The sequence below is a fragment of the Salmo salar genome, chromosome 01, assembly GCF_965601325.2.
Source record: "Salmo salar chromosome 01, fSalSal1, whole genome shotgun sequence".
Classification (NCBI taxonomy): Eukaryota; Metazoa; Chordata; class Actinopteri; order Salmoniformes; family Salmonidae; genus Salmo; species Salmo salar.
This window is the reverse complement of record NC_138291.1, coordinates 173,227,894-173,240,000: the sequence shown is the minus strand read 5'-3', so window position 1 is coordinate 173,240,000 and position 12,107 is coordinate 173,227,894. Positions and strand designations below refer to the sequence as shown.

The 12,107-nt window shown below is 45.2% G+C and overlaps 1 protein-coding gene across 7 annotated transcripts in view; it reads left to right on the top strand.

The window, feature by feature from the left end:
• The window catches only part of LOC106571288 (3',5'-cyclic-AMP phosphodiesterase 4D), a 383,631-nt gene that overhangs the window by 308,503 nt on the left and 63,021 nt on the right, over positions 1–12,107 (top strand). The gene's annotated exons all lie outside the window — the stretch shown is intronic.

Sequence of the window (12,107 nt, the reverse complement as noted above, 5' to 3'; positions counted from 1 at the left end):
AGTGTGTGTGTGTGTGGGTGTGTGTGTGTGTTTGTGGGTGTGTGTTTGCGTGCGTGTGCGTGTATGCGCTCACGTGTGTGTACTTGTGCACGCATGCATCTACGTGCGTAACGTCAGTTGCTCCACAGTGGCTCTCGAGTCAGATTTCATAGTGCCAGGAGAACAGTGGGGAAAAAGCACATGTGATCAAGGATCCTTCTAGTTGGAAAAGAACAAGCGCCATGCAGTCGTCCCCAAAGCACAGTGATCCTCAACCCACATTACATAGACAGGTGACCTTAGGATGTAGCAGTGTTTCCCATAGCTTGGTTGTTGTTCAGGCGGGACACCGCCAACAGCCACCAAGCCGAAAGGATACGTTCGGAGAGAGTTACATACTGCCGGTCTAAAGAGACTGTAGAAATGCATGGTGACCTATAATGTGTTTAAAATGTTCTCTCTTGTCCTGTCCTGTCTAACAGACAGCTGCTCTCCTGTCCTGTCTAACAGACAGCTGCTCTCCTGTCCTGTCTAACAGACAGCTGCTCTCCTGTCCTGTCTAACAGACAGCTGCTCTCCTTTCCTGTCCTGTCTAGCAGACAGCTGCTCTCCTTTCCTGTCCTGTCTAGCAGACAGCTGCTCTCCTTTCCTGTCCTGTCTAACAGACAGCTGCTCTCCTGTCCTGTCTAACAGACAGCTGCTCTCCTGTCCTGTCTAACAGACAGCTGCTCTCCTTTCCTGTCCTGTCTAGCAGACAGCTGCTCTCCTTTCCTGTCCTGTCTAGCAGACAGCTGCTCTCCTTTCCTGTCCTGTCTAACAGACAGCTGCTCTCCTGTCCTGTCCTGTCTAACAGACAGCTGCTCTCCTTTCCTGTCCTGTCTAACAGACAGCTGCTCTCCTTTCCTGTCCTGTCTAGCAGACAGCTGCTCTCCTGTCCTGTCCTGTCTAACAGACAGCTGCTCTCCTGTCCTGTCTAACAGACAGCTGCTCTCCTTTCCTGTCCTGTCTAACAGACAGCTGCTCTCCTTTCCTGTCCTGTCTAACAGACAGCTGCTCTCCTTTCCTGTCCTGTCTAGCAGACAGCTGCTCTCCTTTCCTGTCCTGTCTAGCAGACAGCTGCTCTCCTTTCCTGTCCTGTCTAACAGACAGCTGCTCTCCTTTCCTGTCCTGTCTAACAGACAGCTGCTCTCCTTTCCTGTCCTGTCTAGCAGACAGCTGCTCTCCTGTCCTGTCCTGTCTAACAGACAGCTGCTCTCCTGTCCTGTCCTGTCTAACAGACAGCTGCTCTCCTGTCCTGTCTAACAGACAGCTGCTCTCCTGTCCTGTCCTGTCTAACAGACAGCTGCTCTCCTTTCCTGTCCTGTCTAACAGACAGCTGCTCTCCTTTCCTGTCCTGTCTAACAGACAGCTGCTCTCCTTTCCTGTCCTGTCTAACAGACAGCTGCTCTCCTTTCCTGTCCTGTCTAACAGACAGCTGCTCTCCTTTCCTGTCCTGTCTAGCAGACAGCTGCTCTCCTTTCCTGTCCTGTCTAACAGACAGCTGCTCTCCTTTCCTGTCCTGTCTAGCAGACAGCTGCTCTCCTTTCCTGTCCTGTCTAGCAGACAGCTGCTCTCTTGTCCTGTCTAACAGACAGTTTTTCCTGTCCTGTCTAACAGACAGCTGCTCCCCTGTACTGTCTAACAGACAGCTGCTCTCCTTTCCTGTCCTGTCTAACAGACAGCTGCTCTCCTTTCCTGTCCTGTCTAGCAGACAGCTGCTCTCCTTTCCTGTCCTGTCTAACAGACAGCTGCTCTCCTTTCCTGTCCTGTCTAGCAGACAGCTGCTCTCCTTTCCTGTCCTGTCTAGCAGACAGCTGCTCTCTTGTCCTGTCTAACAGACAGTTTTTCCTGTCCTGTCTAACAGACAGCTGCTCCCCTGTACTGTCTAACAGACAGTTTTTCCTGTCCTGTCTAACAGACAGCTGCTCCCCTGTCCTGTCTTTATTACGGTATACATTGTTGGACACCCTCAGCCTCTATAGACTCTCCTACAGCCACAGTTAGAGCAACCATATATGCAGTAGTAAACATTACATATGACATATGTGTGATAAATATGGTAGTGGGGTCAAGCAACTGCAATGTGACCACCGATATAGAATACCCTGCACTGGTTTCTCCAAAGTCCTTTGAAACAGTGCAGGCACCTCTTCAGGCAGTGTGTGTGTGTGTGTGTGTGTGTGTCTGTGTGTCTGTGTGTACGTGCATGCTTCCTTGTGTGTTTGAAGAGCTCTCTTCTCATTGGTGCTCAAGCTAGAGATGATCTCTGAAAAAGTGGGCCAAGGGTGGCACCTCCCTCCCTCTCCCTGTCTCTCTCATTCTCTCCCTGTCTCTCTCTCATTCTCTCCCTGTCTCTCCCTGTCTCTCTCTCATTCTCTCCCTCTCTCCCTGTCTCTCTCTCATTCTCTCCCTGTCTCTCTCTCATTCTCTCCCTGTCTCTCTCTCATTCTCTCCCTGTCTCTCCCTGTCTCTCTCTCATTCTCTCCCTGTCTCTCTCTCATTCTCTCCCTGTCTCTCCCTGTCTCTCCCAGTCTCTCCCAGTCTCTCCCTGTCTCGCTCTCATTCTCCCCTCCCTCTCCCTGTCTCTCTCTCATTCTCTCCCTGTCTCGCTCTCATTCTCCCCTCCCTCTCATTCTCTCCCTTCCTCACCCTGTCTTCTCTCTTTCTCTCCCTGTCTTCTCTCTCATTCTCTCCGCCTTCTGTCTGTCTTCTCTCTCCCTCTCTCCCTGTCTTCTCTCTCATTCTCTCCGCCTTCTGTCTGTCTTCTCTCTCCCTCTCTCCCTGTCTCTCTCTCATTCTCTCCCTGTCTCTCCCTGTCTCTCTCTCATTCTCCCCTCCCTCTCCCTGTCTCTCTCTCATTCTCTCCCTGTCTCTCTCTCATTCTCCCCTCCCTCTCCCTGTCTCTCTCTCATTCTCTCCCTGTCTCTCTCTCATTCTCTCCCTCCATCTCCCTGTCTCGCTCTCATTCTCTCACTCCCTCTCCCTGTCTCTCTCTCATTCTCTCCCTCCATCTCCCTGTCTCTCTCTCATTCTCTCCCTCATCTCCCTGTCTCTCTCTCATTCTCTCCCTCCCTCTCCCTGTCTCTCTCTCATTCTCTCCCTCCATCTCCCTGTCTCGCTCTCATTCTCTCCCTCATCTCCCTGTCTCTCTCTCATTCTCTCCCTCCATCTCCCTGTCTCGCTCTCATTCTCTCACTCCCTCTCCCTGTCTCTCTCTCATTCTCTCCCTCCATCTCCCTGTCTCTCTCTCATTCTCTCCCTCATCTCCCTGTCTCTCTCTCATTCTCTCCCTCCCTCTCCCTGTCTCTCTCTCATTCTCTCCCTCCATCTCCCTGTCTCGCTCTCATTCTCTCCCTCATCTCCCTGTCTCTCTCTCATTCTCTCCCTCCATCTCCCTGTCTCGCTCTCATTCTCTCACTCCCTCTCCCTGTCACTCTCTCATTTTCCCCCTCCCTCTCCCTGTCTTCTCTCATTCTTTCCCTTTCCTCCCTTCCTCACCCTGTCTTCTCTCTCATTCTCTCCATGTCTTCTCTCATTCTCTCCCTTCCTCTCCATGTCTTATCTCTCATTCTCTCCCTGTCTTCTCTCATTCTCTCCCTTCCTCTCCATGTCTTATCTCTCATTCTCTCCCTTCCTCTCCATGTCTTATCTCTCATTCTCTCCCTTCCTCTCCATGTCTTATCTCTCATTCTCTCTCATTCTCTCCCTGTCGTCTCTCTAATTCTCTCTCTGTCTTCTCTCTCATTCTCTCCCTGTTCTCTCTCATTCTCTCTCATTCTCTCCCTGTCTCTCTCTCATTCTCTCCCTGTCTCTCTCTCATTCTCTCCCTGTCTCTCTCTCATTCTCCCCTCCCTCTCCCTCTCTCTCTCTCATTCTCTCCCTTCCTCTCCATGTCTTATCTCTCATTCTCTCCCTGTCTTCTCTCATTCTCTCCCTTCCTCTCCATGTCTTATCTCTCATTCTCTCCCTGTCTTCTCTCATTCTCTCCCTTCCTCTCCATGTCTTATCTCTCATTCTCTCCCTTCCTCTCCATGTCTTATCTCTCATTCTCTCTCATTCTCTCCCTGTCTCTCTCTCATTCTCTCCGTCTCTCTCTCATTCTCTCCCTGTCTCTCCTCTCTCCATTCTCCCCTCCCTCTCCCTCTCTCTCTCTCTCTCCATTCTCTCCCTCCCTCTCCCTGTCTCTCTCTCATTCTCTCCCTCCCTCTCCCTGTCTCTCTCTCATTCTCCCCCTCCCTCTGTCTCTCTCTCTCATTCTCTCCCTCCCTCTCCCTGTCTCTCTATCATTCTCTCCCTCCATCTCCCTGTCTCTCTCTCATTCTCTCCCTCCACCTCCCTGTCTCTCTCTCATTCTCTCCCTCCACCTCCCTGTCTCTCTCTCATTCTCTCCCTCCCTCTCCCTGTCTCTCTCTCATTCTCTCGCTGTCTCTCCCTGTCTCTCTCTCATTCTCACGCTCCCTTTCCCTGTCTCTCTCTCTCATTCTCCCTCTCCTTGTCTCTCTCTCATTCTCCCACTCTGTGTCTTTTCTCTCATTCTCTCCGTCTCTCTCTGTCTCCCCCCTCCATGTCTTCGCTCTCATTCTCTCCCTTCCTCTCCCTGTCTTCTCTCTCATTCTCTCCGTCTCTCTCTGTCTCTCCCTCTCCATGTCTTCTCTCTCATTCTCTCTCATTCTATCCCTGTCTTCTCTCATTCTCTCCCTTCCTCTCCCTGTCTTCTCTTTCATTCTCTTCCTGACTCTCAGTCCACCCCTTCTCCCCCTTCCTCCCTCCTTCTTTCTGTCCTTGTACATCTCCCTAATCTTTCCCTCTCTCCCTCCATTTTTCCTTCTCCCACTCTGTTTCTCATTTCCTCTCCCAATCTTCTCTTTCCTTTCTTATCCTCACTTTTTTTCTGTCCCTTTCTCTCTCTCTCTCCACTACCTCAGTGTGTCTCCATCCCTTTCATGAATAACTCCTTCTGTGTCACATCGACATCACGTCGCTGCTCAAGCTGAATGGTTGGGCCATCCTCTGCTCTGTTATCTCTGTGTCCCCTGAGGGCCCCGGGTCGCAGCCGTGCGTCAGCACCTGCCACACTAACACAGACACACAAGGGACAGGGCCCCATGGGACCACAGGCACAGAACAACACGGACATACGCATGTGCACACACACTTGCATCGTCATATCATCTAGCCTCAGCGGAAGGTAAAAGACGGCTCTGACATCCATAGTATTACAAGGAAAGCCATTGTATTACTCTAAATCAGTGGACACCAACCATTTTATGAGTCAAGATGACTTTCTCAGTCAAAAAGTAAGCATAGCTCTACCGCTCAGATGATTATTTTACATGACTTAAAGCTGCAATATGTCACTTTTTGGGCGAACTGACCAAATTCACATAGAAATGTGAGTTATAGATCTGTCATTCGCATCGAAAGCAAGTCTAAGAACCTATCTATTCTATGTGCGCTATTTCTATGCGTCCTGTTTTTAAGTTTTGTTTTTGCGTCTTTTACTTTCGGTTTTGTACACCAGCTTCAAACAGCTAAAAATGCAATATTTTTGGTTATGGAAAGATATTTGACAGCGGTTTAGATGGTACAATGATTCTCTACACTATACTTGCTTGTTAGTTCACATAAATTGAAATTAGGTGACCTATTTACATTTTTGCAACCAAGAAATGGCGGAGCGATTTCTGCATTGTGCGCCTTTTAAAAAAACTTAACATTAACCTAACAAAAACATTTCTGTAGAAATGAGGTTTGTGCAGTAGGCCTAATACATTATCACAGCATATTGACTATATGCCTGACCTAATACATTATCACAGCATATTGACTATATGCCTGACCTAATACATTATCACAGCATATTGACTATATGCCTGGCCTGATACATTATCACAGCATATTGACTATATGCCTGACCTAATACATTATCACAGCATATTGACTATATGCCTGGCCTGATACATTATCACAGCATATTGACTATATGCCTGGCCTGATACATTATCACAGCATATTGACTATATGCCTGGTCTAATACATTATCACAGCATATTGACTATATGCCTGGTCTAATACATTATCACAGCATATTGACTATATGCCTGGCCTGCCGTTATTGTTCTTCTCAGACCATATTATATTTTAAAACTCTAGCTTTGATAACAAAATACATCAGTTGGTATAGCACTTGTGAGGTACAGCTGAGCATAAGTTCAAATCATTTGCAAATAATTGTTATTTTATTTTACTGGACTGATGGTAGGCTACCTGCATGGGATGGTCATGGTGCTTTGGAAGCAACTGGGAACTCTGGGGGGAAAAAACAGTGTCAAATCATGGCGTCAGTGATCTTCAGGTTGGAAAGTCTGAGCTCTAGAAAGATGCCAAAGTTTCCGACTTGGAATTCCAAGTTGGGTGACCGTTCAAAAATGGCAGTTGTCTTGAACGCACTGAAGTCGGAAGTCAGAGATTTCCGATTTCCCAGTTGCTTTGAACACGGCATTAGTCTCAACGGAGGGAGGAAGCGAGCAGCAGAGGGTCCGCCTCTCATGGTCCCTGCTCTCTCCTTCCTTTCCTCCTGTGAGACTGACCAGAGAGAGGGGACACCGTCTTCCACCTGATGGCGAAACTCACCGCATCTGCCTCATGCACAAATTCATGTTGTTCCTATGACCAGAGAAAGTTAAGTATTCCTAGATATTAAAATAGACACTACGAGCTGCTAATAATAATAGAAATGCAGGGCTATCGATACACTTGGCTACTCATTCATTGCAGCTGCAGTGCGAGTGGAAGTAGGGAGAAGCGCAATTTATGTTTTGTAATAGTGTTGAATAAAAGCAGTGTTGACAGTGTTGAATAAAAACTTAGACATGAACTCACTCATACAAACCGCAGCTCTTTGCTCTGTTCTTTGACAGTCTCTCTCTGGTCATGGTTTTAAAAGTTCTGAAATCTCACGTAGGCTAGTATCAAACTTTGCTGTGGCCGGGTTCGTGGAAGCTATAGCTACGGAGATTTGAGCTATCCGATTGGCCAGCGCAGTAGGTGCACTTAATTTAGCCACAGATCTCCCCCGGTCTTTTCAGACAAATGAAATGGTTCAAAATGGGAACACTTTGCCTATCAAATGCATGAACATGAAAAAGGAGTGCAAGCCTTTATCATTGACATTTCTACTGAAATGCTTGGTGATGGACTAGGAATGAAGATAGACCAGTCACTCGGCTGGTTGGTAACCACTGCTGTAAATGGGCATATTACAACCGGTCAAACTGATTCACCTTTCCTATTGTCTCCTTTCCGGCCGTCCTGTGGGAGAAGCTTGTGTGATATGACTGCAACACTGAGACATTAAAAGCTTGTAGGATTACCTCTTTAAAAACATACAAATCTTCTCCTAGAAAACTCACACACTCAAGCAAGCCTGCACACACAAACAGGTGCACACACACACACACACACACACACACACACACACACACACACACAGATACTGAGACATTGCACTTTGAGCTCTTTCTCTACCTCATGCTTCCCCCAGGGAAGTATCACAATACCCTCTGCTAAACCTCTGGACTGAGGTTGTTTAGACTGGGACTGATTTTCAGGTTATTGGCGCCAAATGAAGGGGAATCATTTGTTGGGTTCTGGTCAGTGTTCAACCGTAGGTTTCAGGGTTCTGTTCTAGTTAGCTAAGCCATAAATGTAGAACAGCATAAACACACAGTCCAAGCTACAGTTGTGCTGTAGATATGATGACTTGGACAGAGAAGTTACGCAGGTTAATAGATGGATCCTATTTCCATTATGTTATGGTTTCATAGATGTTAATAGATGGATCCTATACAGTATGTTATGGTTTCATAGATGTTAATAGATGGATCCTATACAGTATGTTATGGTTTCATAGATGTTAATAGATGGATCCTATACAGTATGTTATGGTTTCATAGATGTTAATAGATGGATCCTATACAGTATGTTATGGTTTCATAGATGTTAATAGATGGATCCTATACAGTATGTTATGGTTTCATAGATGTTAATAGATGGATCCTATACAGTATGTTATGGTTTCATAGATGTTAATAGATGGATCCTATACAGTATGTTATGGTTTCATAGATGTTAATAGATGGATCCTATACAGTATGTTATGGTTTCATAGATGTTAATAGATGGATCCTATACAGTATGTTATGGTTTCATAGATGTTAATAGATGGATCCTATACAGTATGTTATGGTTTCATAGATGTTAATAGATGGATCCTATACAGTATGTTATGGTTTCATAGATGTTAATAGATGGATCCTATACAGTATGTTATGGTTTCATAGATGTTAATAGATGGATCCTATACAGTATGTTATGGTTTCATAGATGTTAATAGATGGATCCTATACAGTATGTCATGGTTTCATAGATGTTAATAGATGGATCCTATACAGTATGTTATGGTTTCATAGATGTTAATAGATGGATCCTATACAGTATGTTATGGTTTCATAGATGTTAATAGATGGATCCTATACAGTATGTTATGGTTTCATAGATGTTAATAGATGGATCCTATACAGTATGTCATGGTTTCATAGATGTTAATAGATGGATCCTATACAGTATGTTATGGTTTCATAGATGTTAATAGATGGATCCTATACAGTATGTTATGGTTTCATAGATGTTAATAGATGGATCCTATACAGTATGTTATGGTTTCATAGATGTTAATAGATGGATCCTATACAGTATGTTATGGTTTCATAGATGTTAATAGATGGATCCTATACAGTATGTTATGGTTTCATAGATGGGTGTCTGTGCTGTTGTGTGGACAGGTGTCTGGGCTGAGTATTGGGAGAGGTGTCTGGGCTGAGTATTGGGAGAGGTGTCTGGGCTGAGTATTGGGAGAGGTGTCTGGGCTGAGTATTGGGAGAGGTGTCTGGGCTGAGTATTGGGAGAGGTGTCTGGGCTCTGTATTGGGAGAGGTGTCTGGGCTGAGTATTGGGAGAGGTGTCTGGGCTGAGTATTGGGAGAGGTGTCTGGGCTCTGTATTGGGAGAGGTGTCTGGGCTGAGTATTGGACGTAGTGGGGTGTGTAGAGGTCCCTGGGCTGAGTATTGGGAGAGGTGTCTGGGCTGAGTATTGGACGTAGTGGGGTGTCACATGGAGTTCAGGAGATGACGGATCATTTGCTACCTGGCTGCCCTTTGAGCAGAGTGCAGGCCGGCACTACTGTAATTCTCAAAGCGTGTGTGTGTGTGTGTGTGTGTGTGTGTGTGTGTGTGTGTGTGTGTGTGTGTGTTGCTAGGGAAAAGGTCTTAGAGGCCCACTGAATAGGTTTCTCACACACAAAGGACTCTTCAGTCAGCAGTAGAGTATGTGGGGAATAGGACTCTTCAGTCAGCAGTAGAGTATGTGGGGAATAGGACTCTTCAGTCAGCAGTAGAGTATGTGGGGAATAGGACTCTTCAGTCAGCAGTAGAGTATGTGGGGAATAGGACTCTTCAGTCAGCAGTAGAGTATGTGGGGAATAGGACTCTTTGTCTCTCTGACTGAAAGTTCCAAGGGTATGCACAGATGTTGGATCTTCATTTGAGCCAGTTTGCTACAGCAGGAAAATACAATTACAAACTTCAGAAGCCTTTTTAACCATCAAATACACTACACGTTTTAAATGTCCTGCATTGCAGGAAAGTTCTCCTGCAACATGGTGATCAAGTTAAGATCCTACATCTGTACAGCCAGGGTAGGAATGAGTAGATGGGTAGTTTTGACTAGTGTCAGGACATCAGTACTTACTCTGCATTTCTTTGGTTAGAAATACACTTTGGTGAGATGTGTCCTTTTCTGCCCAATTAGGTAATTTATTGACACTATTTCTGTCCATTCAGATGACCCCTTTTGGCTTGAGCACCACTATAGGAAAAGTTCTGTATAGCCTCTTTAAAATAAAATGCATTTAAAACGAGAAGAAAAAGTACTGAACCAGAAAAACAAAGTGAGAAATGAGAGTTCAGAATTATATCCTTGGCCTCAGAGAGATGGTTGCAGCACTGGCACATTTTTCACTCCCGGAGCCAAAACACAAGGTTCCACAAGTTGAAAAGAGAAGTAAAAGATAAATACACCTTGAATGATGGTGTTCTCTTGTCAAGGTGTTCTTATTTTGTCAGCAGGACCGGCTCCTCTTCTCCTTTTTAGGAGAGGAATCAAAAAATAATTGTTCATTATCTGCTTCCAGAGAACACAGTGAACTTAAACTATGATTCTTTCCATGGCCTTTTTCTTCTGGCATCCTCCCTTTGTGATGTCCTGAAGATGTCTGGTTCTAATGAAGAGGACTGTAGTTCCTCACTGACACCATTATTATTATCATGAAGATGTCTGGTTCTAATGAAGAGGACTGTAGTTCCACACTGACACCATTATTATTATTATCATGAAGATGTCTGGTTCTAATGAAGAGGACTGTAGTTCCTCACTGACACCATTATTATTATCATGAAGATGTCTGGTTCTAATGAAGAGGACTGTAGTTCCTCACTGACACCATTATTATTATCATGAAGATGTCTGGTTCTAACGAAGAGGACTGTAGTTCCTCACTGACACCATTATTATTATCATGAAGATGTCTGGTTCTAATGAAGAGGACTGTAGTTCCTCACTGACACCATTATTATTATCATGAAGATGTCTGGTTCTAACGAAGAGGACTGTAGTTCCTCACTGACACCATTATTATTATCATGAAGATGTCTGGTTCTAATGAAGAGGACTGTAGTTCCTCACTGACACCATTATTATTATTATCATGAAAATGTCTGGTTCTAATGAAGAGGACTGTAGTTCCACACTGACACCATTATTATTATCATGAAGATGTCTGGTTCTAACGAAGAGGACTGTAGTTCCTCACTGACACCATTATTATTATCATGAAGATGTCTGGTTCTAATGAAGAGGACTGTAGTTCCACACTGACACCATTATTATTATCATGAAGATGTCTGGTTCTAATGAAGAGGACTGTAGTTCCTCACTGACACCATTATTATTATCATGAAGATGTCTGGTTCTAATGAAGAGGACTGTAGTTCCTCACTGACACCATTATTATTATCATGAAGGTGGATTTACAGGAAATTGACTGTGTACATGTAAGCGCTATAGATTTCTATAACTGAGATTGGCATTTCTACTCATTGATCACTTTTAGACAGGGCTACTGTACTTTTGGACAGTCCGTGCCTAAAGTTGTCGGCACTCCTAATTCCGAGTTTCATAAAGATTTGGTAAAACATTCCTAACTATGAGAAATGAAGAACACTGAGACATGGATACGAAGCAAGACACAGGAGAAGTCACTGTTACACTTTTCAATGCAATGGAAGAACTGGATCATGATGGCGTAGACATTCATAATCCCTAATAGCCCTGTGAGTCACACAAAGACTGACGTACTGGATAGAGTAGAGACAGAGGACAATCGGAAGCATGAATACAGCCAGCTCTCATCATACCCCAGGCCTCCTTGTGAGGTGGCCCACTTCGGCTGAATTGTCTTCAGGGAGAGTCTTTAAACAGATAAGGCCGATGATGATGTAGGTAGGGGACCTGGTGTGGTCCCAATGTCACACTGGGGAATCCCTTGTGTGTGTGATCCTGTGTGTGTCTGTACGTCTGTGTTTGTGTGAGCGTGTTTGCATGCATGCATCTGTCTATTGTGTGTGTGTGTGTGTGCAGGCTTTCTCCAGGTTCCCCCCTCCTTGTGCTGCCACTGTGGCAGACGCTAACTTAGGGAACATGGGTGAATTCCATTCTTAATTGGAGCAGGAGGACAACGACATCATTGTAGCTTGACTGACCAGCCTAATTAGCTGTGCTAGTTAACTCACCTGTGTCTATGTGTCTGGAGATTCCACATCTACACGCTAGTCTCCTATAGTCAGTTTCCTGACCTGTGTTGCATATTATCACAACGCAGTTCTATATAGACTATACTCAGGTAGTTCTACAGAGACTATACGCAGGTAGTTCTACAGAGACTATACTTAGGTAGTTCTACAGAGACTATACGCA